The following is a 19,804-nucleotide window of genomic DNA, read 5'->3' as shown; positions in this document are numbered from 1 at the left end:
TTTAGTAATATTTGTTAATATTTATTTAGTATAAGTGTGAGGCTTAGGATTTGATTTTTGATTTAGGATTTGATTTTGATTTTGATTTTGATTTTGATTTTGATTTGATTTGATTTGATTTGATTTGATTTGATTTTGATTTTTTTCAATGCTTAAAAAGAGATTGTAGTGAGGCACGTATGTATGTGCTTAGGTACTTCTTATTGTATAGGGGTTAATTTTGGGAAGAGTATGTGATTGTTTTTAACTGAGATTGGGATGTAGGTTATTACTCTGTTTATCTCCTGTGAAGGTTGTGAACCTTTGTCATATGTCCGTCATAGTATGTTAACTATACAAATCTGAAAGTTGTATATAGTTTATATTTTATATAGTTTATATAGTTATAGTTTATTTTGTTTATCATAGTATGTTATATGGAAAAGTTTGTGTGTATATGGGTAACCTCTTTTATGTCAATTACAATGTGTTGTTAATAATTGGCTAGTGTATGTTGTGTAGGATTGAGGATCCTACTGTATCCATTTTATATCTTAATTTAATATCAAGCTGTAAAGTTTTTAAATAAAATATAAAAAAAAAAATATCATATTGAGAATTTGCTTGTTAATAGCTAAAATGAGCAAGTCTGACTATAATATCTGTGGCCTCATATAAAGTTACCAAATGGAATCATGTAAATTTATGTACATAGTAAAATTATTTAGGTTAGATGTAGCAGTGCGATATGTGAAGCACTTGGAAACAGCCAGTTTCTGGTTAACACACTCACCCTCTAAGTGTGTTATGTGACCTACCTTATGTCAGGTCACCCCCTCCCCCACTACACTCAGTAGCAGCTGATCTACAGCTCAAGGTGCATTACCAGAAATTCTTCTGTTGTAAGAGAGTCTTATTCCCATAGATCATTGTTTAAGGTGCTCGTGGGGGACTAACTTGTACGAGACATTCCTTGTCAACTCTCTGATATATTCACCGGTGATCTGAAAACCTCCGGGTAATAACTAGTAACTTTATTCGTGTGATTGGAAATGGAAACCTTAATTAAAGTCCTGTACATAGCTATTTTTAAATATAATTGCACGCTCTTAAGATAAGAGAGAACAGCTTGATATTTTATTATGGTCTAAGGAACAATATATTAAAGATTTTTTGACTATGAAAAGTAGTTATAAATTAATGAACTTATTGTACCTCGACATCCTGTAAAGAGAAAAGGAGGATAAGAGGGCAATAATGTATATACATATTGGCTCCTAAAGGGCAAACGACCTGCCTAGTCTAAAGGCATCTTATATTATTTAAAATAGAAAATAAACCACATTCAATACGGAAAAATTATGGACAGTGAGGCTCCATGATCCCCCCCTCTTTCTGCCGGTCTGTCTACCAGCAGGCAAGAACACCACACGAGTAGTCTCCCAAAACTTAGTCCTCTGCACACTAGGGTCTTACGGGTAGACATTAGCACTTAAACTAATAAAATAATCTAATGTATAAACGTACCAAAAAAAAAAATCTCTCATCTACTTTCATCAATGCTTAACCATGACGTCACCCCACCGCCGCTCTTCTTGGTTTAATACACGTCTTTCTTGGTCGTGTCCTGGCTACTCTGACCAGGAATAACATACATCTGGTTTCAGAAGAAGTCTCCGAAAATTACTGTGCATGGAGTGGTGGTTTTTCCCCCAAAATATTACTTCATAATATCCCTTGTCCTAGACCAACGGTCTCTCAGCTAGCTGGAACCAGTTGGGTGCAGTTAGTCAAGGAAAAAAAGAAACTAACCTTAAGTCTGGGGAAATCAAATTCTCCAAAAGTAAGAAAACTGCATTGAGCATTGTTTTTGTGCAATTTATTTGCGCATAGAAAAACAAACGTTTATCGCATTAAAGTTTATCTATACAATGAGCACTGTTAATCTGCAGACCTGTGAAACTCGTTTGATGTAAAATTTATCAGGTTTAACGCCAAATGAGCCCACAGTCATGCTTTATAGCCGTACTCTAAAACATAAACGGGAAAATCCACCATCACAACTCTGTATTGGCCAAACACCTACGTCATTCTCCCCCATAAGATTGTCCAACAGAATTTCCAGACGTGTGGCGATGACATTCTGGAACAGCTAGAACTCCAAGACCTCCCAATCCTTTAGAGTAGACACTTATGTCTTTCCTGCCCACAGGCAGAGACGATACCCTTGCAATGTAGCTCGTTTAACTTTTGACTGCTGTGAGCTTCCCTCCTCTTCATATATTGCAATACACCATTTACAAGTTCGAAAGGTGATCCCTGCACCACAGCAGTGTAGAAATTGCTGGTGTTTTAGTCATCCAGCAAAATATTGCAGGTCCATGGCTGAATGTCCAGTCTGTGGTGCCAATGACCATACCAATACGTCTTGTAGTCTACCTCCCTCTTGCTTTAATTGTTATGAGGTTCACCCATCTTACTTTTGCCATTGCCAAGTTTACTTAAATGAACATAAAATCCGTTGTCTCAAGGGCAGAGGGCTTCCTATAAACTATGGCAGTCTCTCATCTACGCCTCCGAAGGTGACTTCCCTACATTACTTATTCTCGAGTTACTAAATGTCCCCCCACCTCTAGGGTCCCAACTTCTGCAGTCTCCTCTGTGGTCACCCCTTCCACAGTCACCCCTGTCTCCACTTCTTTTGCTGTCCTGGACTTGGAGGCCCCTACCTCGGCACCTCATTCTGCTCTCACCTCTTCCTTTTCTCACTCACAAGTTTGTCTACAAGACATCGTACAGCACTTAATTCCCATCGGCCCTCTACTTATCCGATGTCCAAAACATTCCCATTGTTACAATCTCCTTTTACCCCTCCTTCCCTTCTACAATCTACTCATTTTTCCTTCCCAGTCTCTGTACCCGGTTCTTCACCTCTGACTGGCTTTGTTATGAGTGTGGAGGTTCATCCTTCTATTTATACAGTACCTTCGTACCCTGTCCCTTCAAGTTTCTTTCTCTGTGGCCCCCTCCCACGTCGCTTCCTCTCCTGTCCCCTCCTAAGCTTCTTCTCTAGTTGCCTTTACCCTTTCGTCCTCCCCTAATTTGGTACAGTTCATCGTCATCCTGATCTTCACTCACCCTCCATTTTCCATCTCCGATATTGTACCACATACAACGTCCTTGTCTTTTGAATCACCTGAAGCTATTTCAATATATTGAGGAGACTAGACCATTGATGGACGCCGATCCACTTCCTGTTCCTCCTCTTCACTCTTCTACGTCCTCACAGCTTCTTTCCTCACAGCATCCCAATCCTCCACTGCTTAAAAGTTTTCCACTATCTCCAAATGTGGACTTTTCTAACCCTATTAGTCTATAGATACCTCTGCCATCAATTTCCTTGTATCTTCCTCTTCACAAACCATGGCTTATATACAGTGGAATATCCTCGGCCTCAGAGGTAACCGGGGTAAGCTCCAGGTGTTGCTCTTCCAGTTTTCCCCTGTTTGTGTTTGTTTGCAAGAACCCAGATTATGCTCTGCTGTTATCCATCCCAACTCGGGCTATGATTTATATTCTTCGGATACTTTTCCCGATGGAACCTTTAATGAGAGTGCACTTCTTATACACAACACTATTCCATACCATCAGCTCCTTGCTCATACTTCACTGCATTACACTGCAGCCCGTATCTACTTGAATAAGTGGATACGGTCCTAATCTATTCCAAATGTTGCAATTCTGGTTTCCTCGTTACCGTCACCACTTCTGTTACTTGGCGATTTTAATGGCCACTATTTCATCTGAGGAGGTATCACTGTGAGTCCTGCGGCATTATGTTGGAGGCTTTTTTCGCTTCTCTTCCCATCCATGTTTTAAATACAGGTACTCCCAACCATTTTGATCCTCGTACTCATTCTCTGTCTTGCATCGATCTCTCGGTCTGCTCTTCCTCAGCTGTATTAGACTTGACCTGGTCTGTCCTCCCGGACTTGCATGACTGCGATCATTTTTCAATCATCGTTACTTTCCATCCTATTCATCACCCCCTCATAGCCCATGCTGGCAATTTGACCGAGCAAATTTGGACCTTTACTCGCAACTAACTGCTTTTATTGAGGTTCTTTCTTCATCCTCCATTGATGAGCATTTACACCTCTTCTCGACCTCAGTTTTAACCACAGCTTTACATTCTACATCCCATACCTAAGGCAGACATTCTCAGAAGTGCATGCTATGATGGGCTCCTGCTTGTGCTCGGGTAATATGTTTGAAATGCGCTACATGGGGCAGGTACCATTACAACAGACCCACAGACTCCTTGATTTTAAACAGAAGTGAGTGATTGCTCGCAGTGTCATCCGTGACGCTAAGCGCACTTGCTGGCGGGATTGTTTCTACCATTACCTCTGCTTCCTCTATGAGTGCAGTCTGGAAAAAAAGTAAAGAAACTGAGTGGTAAATATTCTCTCGACAAGCTCCTGTTCTTCGGGTTGCCGGTGTTAATATCACAAACCCTCTTGACGTTGCTACCAAAATTGGTAATCATCTTGTCTGTATCTCTCAGGGGCTTCATCTATGCCCCTCGTTACATTCCTCGAAGTCTGCCAGAGAGTTAGAGCCCTTAAACTTTTCTTCTATCGGAGAAGAATCTTAATATGTGACTTTTACATTTCTGGAGCTGGAGGCAACACTCACAGTTTGCCATTCATCGGCACCTGGGCCTGACGGCATTCATATTCGGATGTTACAAAATTTACATCAGTCAGCCCTTGCAGTTCTCTTACAACTCTTTAATCTCATTTGCTCACAAGTTCTTCCTCAGCTGCGGAAATCTGCCATTGTTCTCCCTTTCCACAAACTGGTACTACGGGACGCGATGCCTTCCACTATCGTCCCATTGCTCTTACTAGTGCAGTTTGCAAGGTGATGGAATGTGATGTAAATAGAAGTTTGATGTAGTATTTAGACAGTCTCTCCACTAGTCAATATGGCTTTCTTAAGGGCCGTTCTACCATTGACCCCTTACTACGCGTATATATGCATGTCCGTAATGCCTCTGTTGATAACTACTCAGTTATCGCCATCTTTTTTAACCTTGAGAAGACACATGACACTACCTCGAGGTATAATATCTTGGCCCATGCCTACTCTTTAGGCTTCCGAGGCAATCTACCATTTTTCCCTAAGAACTTCATAACTGAAAAACATTTCAGGTTAATATGCTTTCTACGGACTTTGTCTAAGCTGAAGGTGTCTCCCAGGGGTGTGTTCTGAGCACAACACTCTATGTTGATGACTTCAGTATAACTGGTGCAGTTTCACTGCAGCATACGGTCAACCGTGTTTCCAATTGGGCCACCACACATGGGTTTAAATTTTCTAGAACTAAAATTTGCCAAATTATTTTCACTCACAGTTCCCACAACTGTAACCTCCTTGGGCGACTGCAACAATGACGACGCTGGCTGCTCTGGAATCGGCTCATCCAGGGTAGGCTCGCCCCCTTAGCCTCCACGATCTCGCTCCATAGTCGACAACGCCTGTCCTCTTCCTCCTGGGTGGGCTCAGATACCACCCGCCCAGCTCCGGTGGGCGCAACACCAGCCGGCCTCCAAGGTCGCCCGCGCTGGCTGCACTCGGCTGCAACATAATCATAGTCACTGCAAATTCGACACGTCCGCCTCTGCTCAGTGTATATCACCATGACTTGAGTTCTAAAATTATGCAGTATGACGTACGACGGGAGGGGTTGTCAGAGAATCATTTTGATGGTGTTACTCCCCTCTGGGTACCCGGCATATGCCCCCGCCACCCATTTTTCCTGTTGGGCAACATGTATGGAGATGAAGTAACGAACGAACGAACGAAAGTTCAGGTAAGATCCCAAATGGGATGAGCGGGGAAGACGGGACAGACGAAGAATAGTGCTGGAGAGGAGTGTTCTTAGTCGTAGAAATAGAGCCAGGGCTTAACCCAGCAGCAAAGGCGATCGTGGGACAGATATTGAAAAGAGAAATTCCGGTTCTTCTGTTGGGACTCCGGTGGGGTGAGCTGGGAGTAAGGGACTTGCGACCTTTAGAGCTAGAGAGGAGTGCAGAACTGAGTCATGTCTTAACCCAAAAAAGCTAAGGCGAACGTGGGTCAGAGAATGGTACCTGTCTTAGAAGGTACCTGTCAGCGGATCCAAGGTTATTTGTAAGTAGGGTTAGGAGCAGGATCATGCAAGGAGTAGAAAAGGTTGTGTTGGTTTGTGGGTCTGCGAATGTCTTCGTCAAGGAGAGAGGTCCAGTAGTCATGTCGTGTCTCAAGTTTGTCTATCTGTCTGTCACTGAGCCTCTTCCAGTACAGATTCAGCGCAGGGACGTCTAACTGGGCATGGAGAGACTCGCTTGTGGCGAAGTCCTCCCATCTGACATCAAGCACCCAGCGCAGCGCCTTGTTCTGGACACGCTGCAGTTTAAGTAAGTTTGTTTTTGCTGCAAGAGAGAGGGCTAGAGGAGAGTAAGTTATCAGAGGACGTATTAGGGATTTGTAGAGGTGTAGTTTGGTGCGTTGAGAGGCATGTTTCAGCTTGTAGAGGCCCGCAAGGGCCTTACTAGCTATTGCATGCCTTGAGTGAATGTGTCCGTGTAAACGAAGAAGGTAGTCAAGATTAACGCCAAGGACAGTGACAGATTGTGTGATAGGGAAGTAAGTGCGGGTGTCAGCTGTTCTGAGTTCGACAGGTAATGGAGGATCACGTTTCCTGTAGTTAAAATACGTAATGCTGGATTTTGCTGCATTGGTTTTGATCCTCCATTTTTGTTCCCAGATGGCTATCCTGTCAACCTCATTTTGTGTTTTGTGTGTGAGTGTATCTATATTGGCATGAGTGATAAGTTGTGTAATGTCGTCTGCATAGGCTAGTGTGATGGAGTTGTGGTATATAGGTGTTGGAATGTCGTTAGTGTATAAAATGTAGAGGGTAGGGGAAAGGACAGATCCCTGGGGTACTCCAGCATTTAGTGTGAAGTAGTCAGAGTAACAGCCTTGGAATTTGATTCTCATGGTACGGCCGTCTAGGAAGTTGCAGAGGAGTTTACGAGTATTGAGAGGCAGGTTGAAGTTAGTGCAGAGTTTGTACTTGAGCCCCTCGTGCCACACAGTGTCAAAAGCTTTTTCAACGTCTTTTGCAACCAGGGCTGTCCTGTTTCTTTGTTTTGTGTTTATGTGGATGTAGTTGAGAATGATGTTAATGGCATCCTGTGTGGATCTGTGTGTTCTGAAGCCAAACTGGCCATCTGAAAGTAGAGAATTATGTTCCAGGTATCTGCGAAGGCGATGATTAATGAGTTTTTCAAAGAGTTTTCCTAAAGTTTCGAGGAGGCTGATAGGGCGATAGTTTCTAGGGTCAGAGTGGTCTTTATTGGGTTTAGGAAGGAGGATAGCAGTAGCAGCTTTGAAGAGGGAAGGGAAGTATCCAGAGGCAAGGGAGGCATTGAGGAGGTTTGTGTAGGCAGTAATGATAGAGTCAGGAAGGTGTTTCAGGATAATATGGTTTAGGCCAGAGGCACCAGGAGCCTTTGGAGGAAGGTGTCTGAGGAGAGTTTTAATGTCTGTGTTGGTGAAAGGAGTGTCGAGTTCTTGGGAGGAGGTAAGAGTGTCTAGATGTATGTGGCTGTCTGGTGTTGTTTCTTGTGTGTGTGCAGTGTTCCAGTGTTCTATGTTCTGAATGTGTTGAATAACGTTAGGGTGAGGTGGGTGAGCGTGGAAGATGTTCTCCCAGATGTGTTTGAAGATGTTGGTAGCAGCCTGTGGGTCTGAGATGTGTGTGTTGTTGTGGGTGATGTGTTTGAATTTGTTGGTGGGAGTAGTGCCTCTGATTTTTTTGATAAAGTTCCAGAAGGCTTTAGTGTTTTTAACACGCTGCCTGTCCGCTTGTTGTATTAGTCGTGACCAGTGATTGTTGTGGTCTTGGTCTAGGCTGTGTAAAATGTTGTTTCTAAGGTAAGTGAGATCTAATCGGACTTGATTAAATCTATGTGTGTTGTAGAGGAAGCGGTTGTGGTAGCAGATAATTAGTCTTCTTGTTCTGAGTGACGGTTTGAAGGAATAACGAGTGGTGTGAGTTTTCTTTGGTATTGCGATGTTGGCTGCTTGTGTAATGGTGTCCTGGATGAGATCAAGTTGAGTATCGATGTCAGAGATAGGTTTGTTGTTGTAGTCATAGGTGAGGTTAATATTGTCTATGTGTTGTTTGAAAGCATCCCAGTCAGCGTTCTTGTAGGAGAATGAAGGTGTGGTTGGAATGAGGATAGGGTTGGAGGAGATGTGTAAGATGACTGGGATGTGATCAGAGCCTGTAATAGGGCCAGGTGAGATGTAATGTTGAAATAGAGAGCTGGCTCGGTTTGCCAGAATGATGTCTGGTTTGCCTTGGCCCGTGTGGTTGAAGAAGGTATTGAAGTCTGGGCCAAGATGAATTAGGTGTTTATGGTTTGTGAAGTTGAGTAATTGGTGACCAAGTTGGTTGTTACTGGTGTGATGAAAGGCAGTGTGTTTGGCATTCATGTCAGCTAGTAGGTAAGTTGGTGTGTTGGTGTAGTTGAAGACTAAGGAGAGGTCGTGTATGTTGAGAGTAGTGTTTGGGCGAGCATAGGTGGTGAAAAAGATAAAGGGGCCAAGGTGGGTGTGTATTCTGACCGCAAGACAGTGTTGGTGAATAAAAGGGATTGGGAGAAATTCATGTTTTATGTTGGAATTGACAAGGATGGCAACCCCATCGTGGGGATCATAGGGGGACTGTAGTGCAGTATAACCATAATGGCGGATACATTGAGGGGCTTTGAGGCAGGTACTGTTTAGCAAAACAATATCTGGCCTCTCTGCTTCAAGGAGCTCGGCCAGTAGGTGTCTAATTGTAAAGTAAGAACGTACGTTGAACTGAATCGCCTTAAACGTGATTTAATGGTTTCGTCTTAGCAAAGTTAATGTCGGGGGAGGAGTTTGGATTAAAGCCCGTGATAGTGGTGCCATCAGTGGATGTGTGTTTGTAGGTGCTACGGACCCGTTTCCTGGAGGGGGAGGAAGAGATGGATCTGTTTTTATGTTCTTTGGTCTGTCCGTTAGAAGTTGGGGTAGGTTTAGGTTTGAGTGGATTTTGTCTGGAGGAGGTGGAGTTGGACCTGGATGAGGTTTTGGTTGTGGTGGAGTGGGCGAAGGTGGATGCAGAGGAAGTGGAAGTTTTGGTAAGCTGTGAGGAAGTGGAAGCTTTGGAAGGGGATGAAGTGGGTAAGGAAGTGGGGGGAGGGGTGGTCGTAGCAGTAGCAGTAGGGGTGTTGGTGGGAGGTGTAGAAGTAGTGAAGAGAGGTAGTGGAGGAGGAGAGCTGGTGGGAGTAGGAAGTGGGGGGGTGGGAGAGAGGAAGGAGGGAGAGGTTGTAGGAGGCTTGGAAGAGAAGCAGGAAGGAGGGATAATTAAAGAGGGAAGATTGTTAGCAGACAAGATTAGGTTAAGGACATGTGAGTAGTCTGATTGGTAAGCTTGTGAGATTACCATCGCAGAGTGGGCAGCAGTGGCAAGTTGACAGTTAGTTTTGTAGTCTAGTGTGGGTGTAGAAGGAGAAGTGCTTGTAGTCTGTGTGTTGGTGTTTGATGTGTGTAGAGTAGAAGAGGTAGACCAAGTGCGTGGGGAGGCCCAGGCATTGGGGGTAGGGGAGGGAGGTGTGGAAGGGGAGGGAGGTAAGGAAGGGGAGGGAGGAGCAGGGAAGGGGTTGGGTAGGGAGGGAGGTTGGTTTGCTCTGAGGGAGGAGAGAATGTGCTTTCTAGAAGGGCAGGAATTTGCAACTGCAGTGTGTGACCCGCCGCAGTTAGAACATTTAAGGGGGAGGTTGCAAGTATTCCAGAAGTGGCCAGTTGCTGAACATCTGGAGCAGACTTGTGTAGATGTGCATGTGTTTTTGTCGTGGCCGAATTTGTAGCATTTAAGACATTGTGTGATTGGGTGGAAGTTCGGAGTGAAGAGAGCGTTTGGAGGAATGCGGATGGTCTTGGCAAAGATTCCTTGACTGAAGAGTGTAGAGGCGTCAGCAGGAGTAGAACAGCGTATTTTGAGAATGGTAGAGTTTTCTGGTCTGTAAATATCGTCAACAGAGACTTTGTTCTTAGTACTGATATCTTTTATTAAGTCTTCTTTGTCTGTGTCATAGGCTGTCAGGAGAGAGTAGTCTACGTGTTTAGCAATGACTGTGCTTTTGGCACGGTGCTCAGGAGTCCAAATAATGGTGAAGCCTGCGTTGAGAAGTTTTTGTCTGGTATCGCTTGAGGTGTACGCTTCGTAGGAATGTTTGTCAAGAAGGAGTTTGAAGCCTGAGTTGGTTTTGAAGACTTTAAGTTGAGGTGCACCAGTGATCTGATATAATAAATTTTCCGGACAGATAGTGGCATCAGGATTAGAAAATTTGAGGTTTAGCGAGAAGGAATTGGATTTAGTAGAAGCAGAGGCAGGTGTGGGAGGTTGGGGGAGAGTGGAAGGGGGGTGGGAGGTGGAAGGCAACGAAGGCATCGTCTAATTACGAAAAGATGTAATTGGAGGTGACAATCGGCCAAAAAGTGAGAGTACTCAGCTAGGCAAGTACGTGTAAGTAGACACACGTACTTGCCTGGCGCAGGACACTGAGGAGGTGAACTGTAGCTTGATGGAGCACTGTATATCCTGAGTGGTGGCGAGACTGGCTGTATGGCGTGCAGTCAACAGGCGAAGAGAATTCAGGCAGCAAGAGGCTTCCTGCCCTTCGGTCGGCAACCACCGACGCACCAATCCTGATGGTGGAGAGGAAGACGAAGGTCCAGCAAGCACTACTCAAAGCACTACTCAACACGGGGTAATTTCGAGAGAGGCGAGATCGTCGATGTGTTAGGTAAGCACACGTCACCACTCGAGCTAAGTCGCTTGATCGCTTCTCACTGAGAAGAAGTGACAGGATGGAGCTTTTTATAGCGCCAAGAGGTGAGACGTAGGCCACTAGGAGAGGTAAGAACTCAGATGTTGAAAGGTCAGGTCCCTCTCAAATCCAGCCCCTCTCACTAGTGGAAGAACTTGACAACTTCGACCAGTTGATTGCAGGTCTGAGAGGGTCAACATCTGAGTTCTTACCTCTCCTAGTGGCCTACGTCTCACCTCTTGGCGCTATAAAAAGCTCCATCCTGTCACTTCATCTCCATATTGTTTCATACTATGGAACAATGCTCTTCTCCAGACTGAGGGACTGACCACCTCAAAACTTTAAGGGTGATGGACTGATTACATCGTCTTCAAGTATCTTCTGCTTCTATCAACTTTTCTGTACTTGACTGAAGAAGCCTACTGTGTAGGCGAAACGTTTCATAATAAAGATACCTAACTGTTGCATATGTGTCTTACCTAACAACAGTAGAGCAGTGACGACGTTGGAGGGAAATTCTACGTGCTCGTTAATAGAGTGGGCAGTCCAACAGAATGTGGCTAACAGATACTGGAACCTGACTCTTCTCTAAGAGTGGAACAGGGCGCCTCTTAAGAACATAAGAACAGAAGAATGTAGGAACACTGCAGAAGGCCTACTGGCCCATACGAGGCAGGTCCTTATCAAAACGACATCTACCTAAAGCTACCCAAGAAATAACTCCCGTACCCCTTGACACCAATCAAACCCAGCCCCTCCCCCTCATATATTTGTCCAGTCTCATCTTAAAGCTACCCAAGGTCCTAGCCTCTATCACCCCACTGGGAAGACTGTTCCACGCATCTACAACTCTGTTAGAAAACCAGTACTTACCTATGTCCTTTCTAAATCTAAATTTATCCAACTTAAATCCATTATTCCTGGTTCTTACCTGGTTCGACACCCTCAGTACTTTATTAATGTCTCCCTTGTTTATGCCTGTCATCCACTTATACACTTCAATGATATCACCCCTCATTCTACGCCTCTCCAGAGAGTGGAGATTTAAGGCTTTAAGTCTATCTTCATACGGGAGGTTCCTTACACAGTAAATCATTTTAGTCATTCTTCTCTGTATGTTCTCTAATGAGTCTATGTCCATCCTAAGAACATAAGAACATAAGAAAGGAGGAACACTGCAGCAGGCCTGTTGGCCCATACTAGGCAGGTCCTTTACAATTCATCCCACTAACAAACATTTGACCAACCCAATTCTCAAACCCAACCCCTTCCGCTCATGTACTTATCCAACCTAAATTTGAAACTACCCAAAGTCCTAGCCTCAATAACCCAACTAGGTAGACTGTTCCACTCATCAACTACCCTATTTCCAAACAAATACTTTCCTATGTCCTTTCTAAATCTAAACTTATCCAATTTAAATCCATTACTGCGGGTTCTCTCTTGGAGAGATATCCTCAAGACCTTGTTAATATCCCCTTTATTAATACCTATCTTCCACTTATACACTTCGATCAGGTCTCCCCTCATTCTTCGTCATCAAGTGAATGTAACTTAAGAGTCTTCAATCTTTCTTCATAAGGAAGATTTCTAATGCTATGTATTAATTTAGTCATCCTACGCTGAATGTTTTCTAACGAATTTATGTCCATTCTGTAATATGGAGACCAGAATTGAGCTGCATAATCTAGGTGAGGCCTTACTAATGATGGTTAGGTAAGACACATATGCAACAGTTAGGTATCTTTATTTTGAAACGTTTCGCCTACACAGTAGGCTTCTTCAGTCGAGTACAGAAAAGGCAATATAAACACAAATGCAGTATAATGTGATCCTTTATTGACTACGTTTCGCCCACACAGTGGGCTTTTTCAAGTCACAAACAGAACTACCTGGGGTGGAAGGAACGCGAGTATTTATAGTCCGGCTGAGGTCAGGTGAAGAATGCTGCATCTGATGATGTACCGAGTTGGGTTGTAGAGTCTAAAAACTTGGGTAGCCTGGGAAGGAGACTGGACAAGTTTGTGAGCAGACCTTCTACAGTGTTCTTATGTGGGATAGCGAGTACAGAAAGGTTGATAGAAGCAGAAGATACTTGAAGACGATGTAATCAGTCCATCACCCTTAAAGTTTTGAGGTAAGTGGTCTGTACCAAGATACCCTTGTGTTGCAGTGTCTGACAGAATGAACATTAATTATTTTAATGTTCTTACTAATGATGTATAAAGCTGCAGTATGACCTCTGGACTTCTGTTGCTTACACTTCTTGATATAAATCCCAGTAATCTATTTGCCTTATTACGTACGCTTAGAAATAAATGGTATAAAATACCGACACAATGGCAATATAAACACAAATGCAGTATAATGTGATCCTTTATTGACTACGTTTCGCCCACACAGTGGGCTTTTTCAAGTCACAAACAGAACTACCTGGGGTACGAACGAACGAAAGTTCAGGTAAGATCCCAAATGGGATGAGCGGGGAAGACGGGACAGACGAAGAATAGTGCTGGAGAGGAGTGTTCTTAGTAGTAGAAATAGAGCCAGGGCTTAACCCAGCAGCTAAGTCGATCGTGGGACAGACATTGAGAACACACATAGCAGGCTCTTCTGTTGGGACTCCGGTGGGTGAGTGGGGAAGTGTGGACCTTCCTCTCACGACGAACATTCGTGAGAGGAAGGTCTTGAGTTGTCGAATAAAGAGCCAGGGCTAAACCCAGCTGCGTGGCACTGCGAGGCAGTGTAGAGAGGGCATGTTGAGGACATAGAGGAGAGAGCAGACTGCAGACAGTGCTTGCTGACTGATATGCTTCAGGCTGAGGTGAAGAGCTGGTTTGGACGTCAGGTGTTGGGAAGGGTGTTGTGTGTTTGGCTACACTTCGCTGGTGATGGAGCCACTCTTGAGTCTTTTGAAGTCTCTCTTGGACATGTGGAATAGTTGCATTCTGAGGTTGGAGCAGTTCAGATTCGTCACGAGGTAAGATAGTGCGTTTTCAAAAGGAATTTGGTGAGGTTTGGTGCAGGTGTACTTAACAGCTCCTTCTTTCATTAAGTGGAGCATATCAGCTGCGCTCATTTCGGTTGGGAGGTTGGGGGTGGTGTAGAAGGTTAGAGACCCATTAAAGGCTTGGCTTAGGTAACGGTTGCGTGTGGTTTCTTCTTCGACTACTACTTCGTCGTTGTCCGAGGGTTGTTCATAATGTTCTGGTACTATTTCGTCTTCTGTGACTGTGTTGAGAGGAGGCAGGGAGTGTTGGTCGGTTGTGATTTGTTGGGCTGGTGGTGGGTGGTGAGAGGTGGCAGTAGACGGTGGTGTTGGTTCTGGAGTAGAGTCTTGGTCAGAGATACGAGTAGGACCAGGGGTTGAGGTGAAGTTAACAATATCTGGAATTAGCTTGAGGAGGTCTTGTGATGGAGGCGAGTCTGGAAAGTTGAAGTTTGGCATGTTGTTTAGGCGAAACAGTTCATTGATTGTAAGACACATGTGCAACATCTGGGTATCTTTATTGTAGACGTTTCGCCATCCAGTGGCTTTATCAATACAAATTCTAGGACATAACTTGAAGACAGTAGAACTATGTACAGAAGATGAGGTAATCAGTCCCTCAAACTAGGAGTAGGTGCGAACAGCACCATAGTCGTGGAGATTCTGAAGCAGAAGAAAGAATCCTGGCGCTTATATAGTAACGTCAGGTGTAGCAGACGAGGGCATATTCACTGGTAGGCGGGATTCCCCAGTGGAAGTAGGTCCTTCCCAAAGAGATGGGTTAGTTGTAGAAGTAGTTGTCGTAGTCGTGAAGGTTATGTACATGTCCTCAGAATTAAGATTCCATGATGTTGCAGTGTCTGACAAGTTGTGTACGAAATGGTATATAATACCGACAAGATGAGAGTAAGACACATGTGCAACATCTGGGTATCTTTATTGTAGACGTTTCGCCATCCAGTGGCTTTATCAATACAAATTCTAGGACATAACTTGAAGACAGTAGAACTATGTACAGAAGATGAGGTAGCAGACGAGGGCATATCTGGTAGGCGGGTCCCCAGTGGAAGTAGGTCCTTCCCAAAGAGATGGGTTAGTTGTAGAAGTAAGTCGTGAAGGTTATGTATGTCCTCAGAGTAGTGTCTGACAAGTTGTGTACGAAATGGTATATAATACCGACAAGATGAGAGTAAGACACATGTGCAACATCTGGGTACAGTACAGCACCATAGTCGTGGAGATTCTGAAGCAGAAGAAAGAATCCTGGCGCTTATATAGTAACGTCAGGTGTAGCAGACGAGGGCATATTCACTGGTAGGCGGGATTCCCCAGTGGAAGTAGGTCCTTCCCTTCCTCGTCTGCTACACCTGGAGATTCTGCACTGGGGAATCCCGACTATGGTGCTGTTCGCACCTACTCCTAGTTTGAGGGACTGATTACCTCATCTTCTGTACATAGTTCTACTGTCTTCAAGTTATGTCCTAGAATTTGTATTGATAAAGCCACTGGATGGCGAAACGTCTACAATAAAGATACCCAGATGTTGCACATGTGTCTTACTCTCATCTTGTCGGTATTATATACCATTTCGTACACAACTTGTCAGACACTGCAACATCATGGAATCTTAATTCTGAGGACATGTACATAACCTTCACGACTACGACAACTACTTCTACAACTAACCCATCTCTTTGGGAAGGACCTACTTCCACTGGGGAATCCCGCCTACCAGTGAATATGCCCTCGTCTGCTACACCTGACGTTACTATATAAGCGCCAGGATTCTTTCTTCTGCTTCAGAATCTCCACGACTATGGTGCTGTTCGCACCTACTCCTAGTTTGAGGGACTGATTACCTCATCTTCTGTACATAGTTCTACTGTCTTCAAGTTATGTCCTAGAATTTGTATTGATAAAGCCACTGGATGGCGAAACGTCTACAATAAAGATACCCAGATGTTGCACATGTGTCTTACTCTCATCTTGTCGGTATTATATACCATTTCGTACACAACTTGTCAGACACTGCAACATCATGGAATCTTAATTCTGAGGACATGTACATAACCTTCACGACTACGACAACTACTTCTACAACTAACCCATCTCTTTGGGAAGGACCTACTTCCACTGGGGAATCCCGCCTACCAGTGAATATGCCCTCGTCTGCTACACCTGACGTTACTATATAAGCGCCAGGATTCTTTCTTCTGCTTCAGAATCTCCACGACTATGGTGCTGTTCGCACCTACTCCTAGTTTGAGGGACTGATTACCTCATCTTCTGTACATAGTTCTACTGTCTTCAAGTTATGTCCTAGAATTTGTATTGATAAAGCCACTGGATGGCGAAACGTCTACAATAAAGATACCCAGATGTTGCACATGTGTCTTACTCTCATCTTGTCGGTATTATATACCATTTCGTACACAGTTCATTGATTGTCGTGTTGAATGAGCCAGGGTTTGCAGCATTATTAAGGTGTGCATACATCATACAGTATAGCACCTTGGATGGAACAGCGTCAGGAAGAGCAAGGAGGGACTGGCTGGGTGGAGATGATTGTTGTGTAGCTTGAAGGAGTTCGGTGGTATCTGATTGAATTTTTGCAATGGCGGCGTATGTTGGCGATTTAGGGTTGTTCTTCTTGGTTTCTTCAATGATTTTCTTAGACAGGACTTCTTTACGTAGAGGGCATTTTGCTGCAAGGGTGTGGTGAGTACCCTTGCAGTTGAGGCAGGTAGGAGAGGTAGTGGTAGTAGAACATTCCTTGAAGTCATGGCCGTCTTTACCGCAGTTTGTGCAGTACTTTTTCCCTTTCAGAGGACAGTCAGGCGTTGAGTGGTGATAGGAGTAGCAGGTCCAGCATGGCGAGATGTGGGCGAAACGTTCGGGTTCTATGTGACTTGGATGGATATGATAGTAGGAGATAGCTAGGCCGTCAGACAGTGCTCTAGTAGCCATCTCGATGTTGGAGAAGGTTAGCTTGATCATTGTAGAGGCGTTGGGGATTTTGGTGATATGTTCAATCGACGCCCAGGTATTTTGTTCCTCGATAGAGGTCTTGAGATCCTCAGTTGATAAAGAAGTGACGAGTTTGTCCAGCCGTTTGACGAAAACGGAACGTTTCGCCAGCAAAAAAGGTGAAGGGGAGATGGTGAACTGTCGGTCTCTGAGGGTTTTCATAGAAGTGTCGGCGATCAGCTTTGTGGCTTCATAATCGTCAGTACAGACGACGATGAATGAGTCTTTCGTCGAGTTGATGGCTGTAAATTTAACCTGTAGGCAAGTCTTTACAACGGCAGCAAGGGCAAGTTTAGTAGAGTCATTTATTACTCCACTGTTGGGTTTGATCCTTACACGGTTTGCAAGCATCATGAAGGAGTAAGTCAGGCGCTGGTACGATGACTATAGGTTCCCCTCCCCGACGGGGATCGAAGGAACACTTCTTGAGGTGAGGAGCGACTGTGTCTTACGATGATGTGTTTGGGGTGGAAGGAACGCGAGTATATATAGTCCGGCTGAGGTCAGGTGAAGAATGCTGCATCTGATGATGTACCGAGTGGGGTTATAGAATCTAAAAACTTGGGTAGCTTGGAAAGGAGATTGGATAAGTTTGTGAGCAGACCTTCTACAGTGTTCTTATGTGGGATAGCGATGAAGAAGTTTCTTGGCAAGTGGTTCAGCTATGTTATAGAAGCCACTATTCTGGTTGAAGTTGTCGGATATAGAAATGAGTGATGATTCCAGGATTCTTCGGTATTGAGTGTTGTCTTCTGTGGCGATAAGTCTTGAGTTTCTGTAGTTTATCAAGTGGTTGTGTGAATTACGGTGTTGTACGCAGGCATTCCTTGTGTCGTCAGACCTGCTTGCGTATTGGTGTTCTGAAATACGTGTTTGGAGGTCCCTTGATGTTTCGCCCACGTATAACTTGTTGCAGTCATTACAAGGGATTATGTATACCCCTGCAGAGGATGGAGGCTTGTCCCGCCTACTACTGGTGATGTCCTTGATGGTCGTGGTTGTGGAGGTAGATACTTGGAATGATGTTTTGGCAAAAATGTTGGAAACATGTTTGGCAATGGAGTTGGTGGGAAGGACTATGTATCTCTTCTCGGCAGTGTCTTCTCTGGGTGTGTTGAAGATGTTTAATGCTCGCCGTCTGCAGTCTCTGATGAAGTGACTTAAACAATGCTACAAAGGAAGCTTTCCTCCAAGCCAGAACACTAGGCACAACACTCCGGGGCAACATGAACAGACGCACCGCCGAAATCATTCGCAGCAGAGTTACCACAGCGAATGTTCAACAGAAGATCAGACTTACTAGGAAACTACAAACACTCTGCGATAATAGTAATTGGAAAAGTTTAGGAAGACCTGAAATTATTCAAAATCTTTCATCTCGTCCACTGTCAACCACAGAAACTGAAGCCCTCAGCTTAGGCCTTAAATTCGCAACAGGAATTACGAAACCAAAACAAGACCTCAATTTCATCGCCAAAAACTACAGACACAATGACTCCGACTTCCAAAAAGGCTATCTTCAAGGCATCATCTCAGCAGCCATCTCAACACGCAGCTCCCCAGTCATACCTCGACGTTACATAAATGCACTCAAAGGTTTAGCAGAAGACACGACCATCAGGGTCACCACCGCTGATAAAGGAGGTGGTGTTGTTATCATGAACACTGACGATTACAGGAACAAAATGCTCAATCTACTTAATGACCCAGATACCTACCAACCTCTCACAACTAACCAAGTGGACAACCTTACTAAAACTTTTCTTCAAAGGACTCGCCGCATTCTGAGGGGCTCAGAACAAGGGAAGAAACTTCTGCACACCATGCCCAGCAACCCCAGACCTGCCAGAATGTACGGCCTGCCAAAGACTCACAAGCCTGGTATCCCACTGAGGCCCATATCCTCGGGAATAGGCAGTGCTCCCCACCAGCTCTCAGGAATTCTCGCCAAACACCTCTCTAAACTCTTGGGCACTATCAGTCCAGCACATCTCAAACACTCAGGTGATCTTCTCAATCGCATTCGCAACATCAACATCAGGAACAAGAAACTTTCCAGCCTTGACGTGACTTCCCTATTCACCAAAGTACCTACTACACAAGCCATCGATCTCTTGCGCAGGAAAATTGACGATTCACTTGATCTTCCCATTCCAGCCAGCGATTTCATCGACCTTGTTGAACTATGTGTTGGCTTTACGTGTTTCTCTTTCGAAAATCACCTCTTTCAGCAGACTTTTGGACTACCCATGGGTTCGCCACTCAGTGCAGTCCTGGCGAACCTATACATGGAACATCTAGAAGCCGAACGTTTCTCCACCATTATTCCTTCGTCTGTCACCTGGCTCCGTTATGTTGACGACATTCTCCTCATAACTCCTAAACGCTTCAACGTTCAAGCTCTCCAAGACAAGCTCAACCAGGTCGAGCCTTCAATCCAGTTCACACTTGAAGAAGAAGTCGACAACACTCTTCCTTTCCTTGATGTCCTGCTCTGCAAAGCTGACCACGAACTTCGTTTTAAAGTCTATCGAAAACCCACCAACCAAAACGATCTTCTCCACTTCTACTCTCACCACGACACCAAAACCAAACGTGGTGTAATTATAGGCTTCTTCCTGCGTGCACTCAGAATCTGCAGCAACGAGTTCCTTGAGGAAGAATGCACTATAATTGAACAAATATTTTCTAAACTCCACTATCCTCGTCACTTCATCAGAGACTGCAGACGGCGAGCATTAAACATCTTCAACACACCCAGAGAAGACACTGCCGAGAAGAGATACATAGTCCTTCCCACCAACTCCATTGCCAAACATGTTTCCAACATCTTTGCCAAAACATCATTCCAAGTATCTACCTCCACAACCACGACCATCAAGGACAT

At 44.5% G+C, this 19,804-nt stretch overlaps 1 protein-coding gene across 3 annotated transcripts in view; it reads right to left on the bottom strand.

Moving 5' to 3' along the window:
* LOC128703110 (UDP-glycosyltransferase UGT5) overlaps nucleotides 1-19,804 on the bottom strand; it is a 442,390-nt gene that overhangs the window by 342,030 nt on the left and 80,556 nt on the right. The window lies entirely within an intron of this gene.

The sequence above is a fragment of the Cherax quadricarinatus genome, chromosome 85 (assembly GCF_038502225.1).
Source record: "Cherax quadricarinatus isolate ZL_2023a chromosome 85, ASM3850222v1, whole genome shotgun sequence".
Taxonomy (NCBI): domain Eukaryota; kingdom Metazoa; phylum Arthropoda; class Malacostraca; order Decapoda; family Parastacidae; genus Cherax; species Cherax quadricarinatus.
This window is presented reverse-complemented; position numbering and strand designations above follow the sequence as displayed.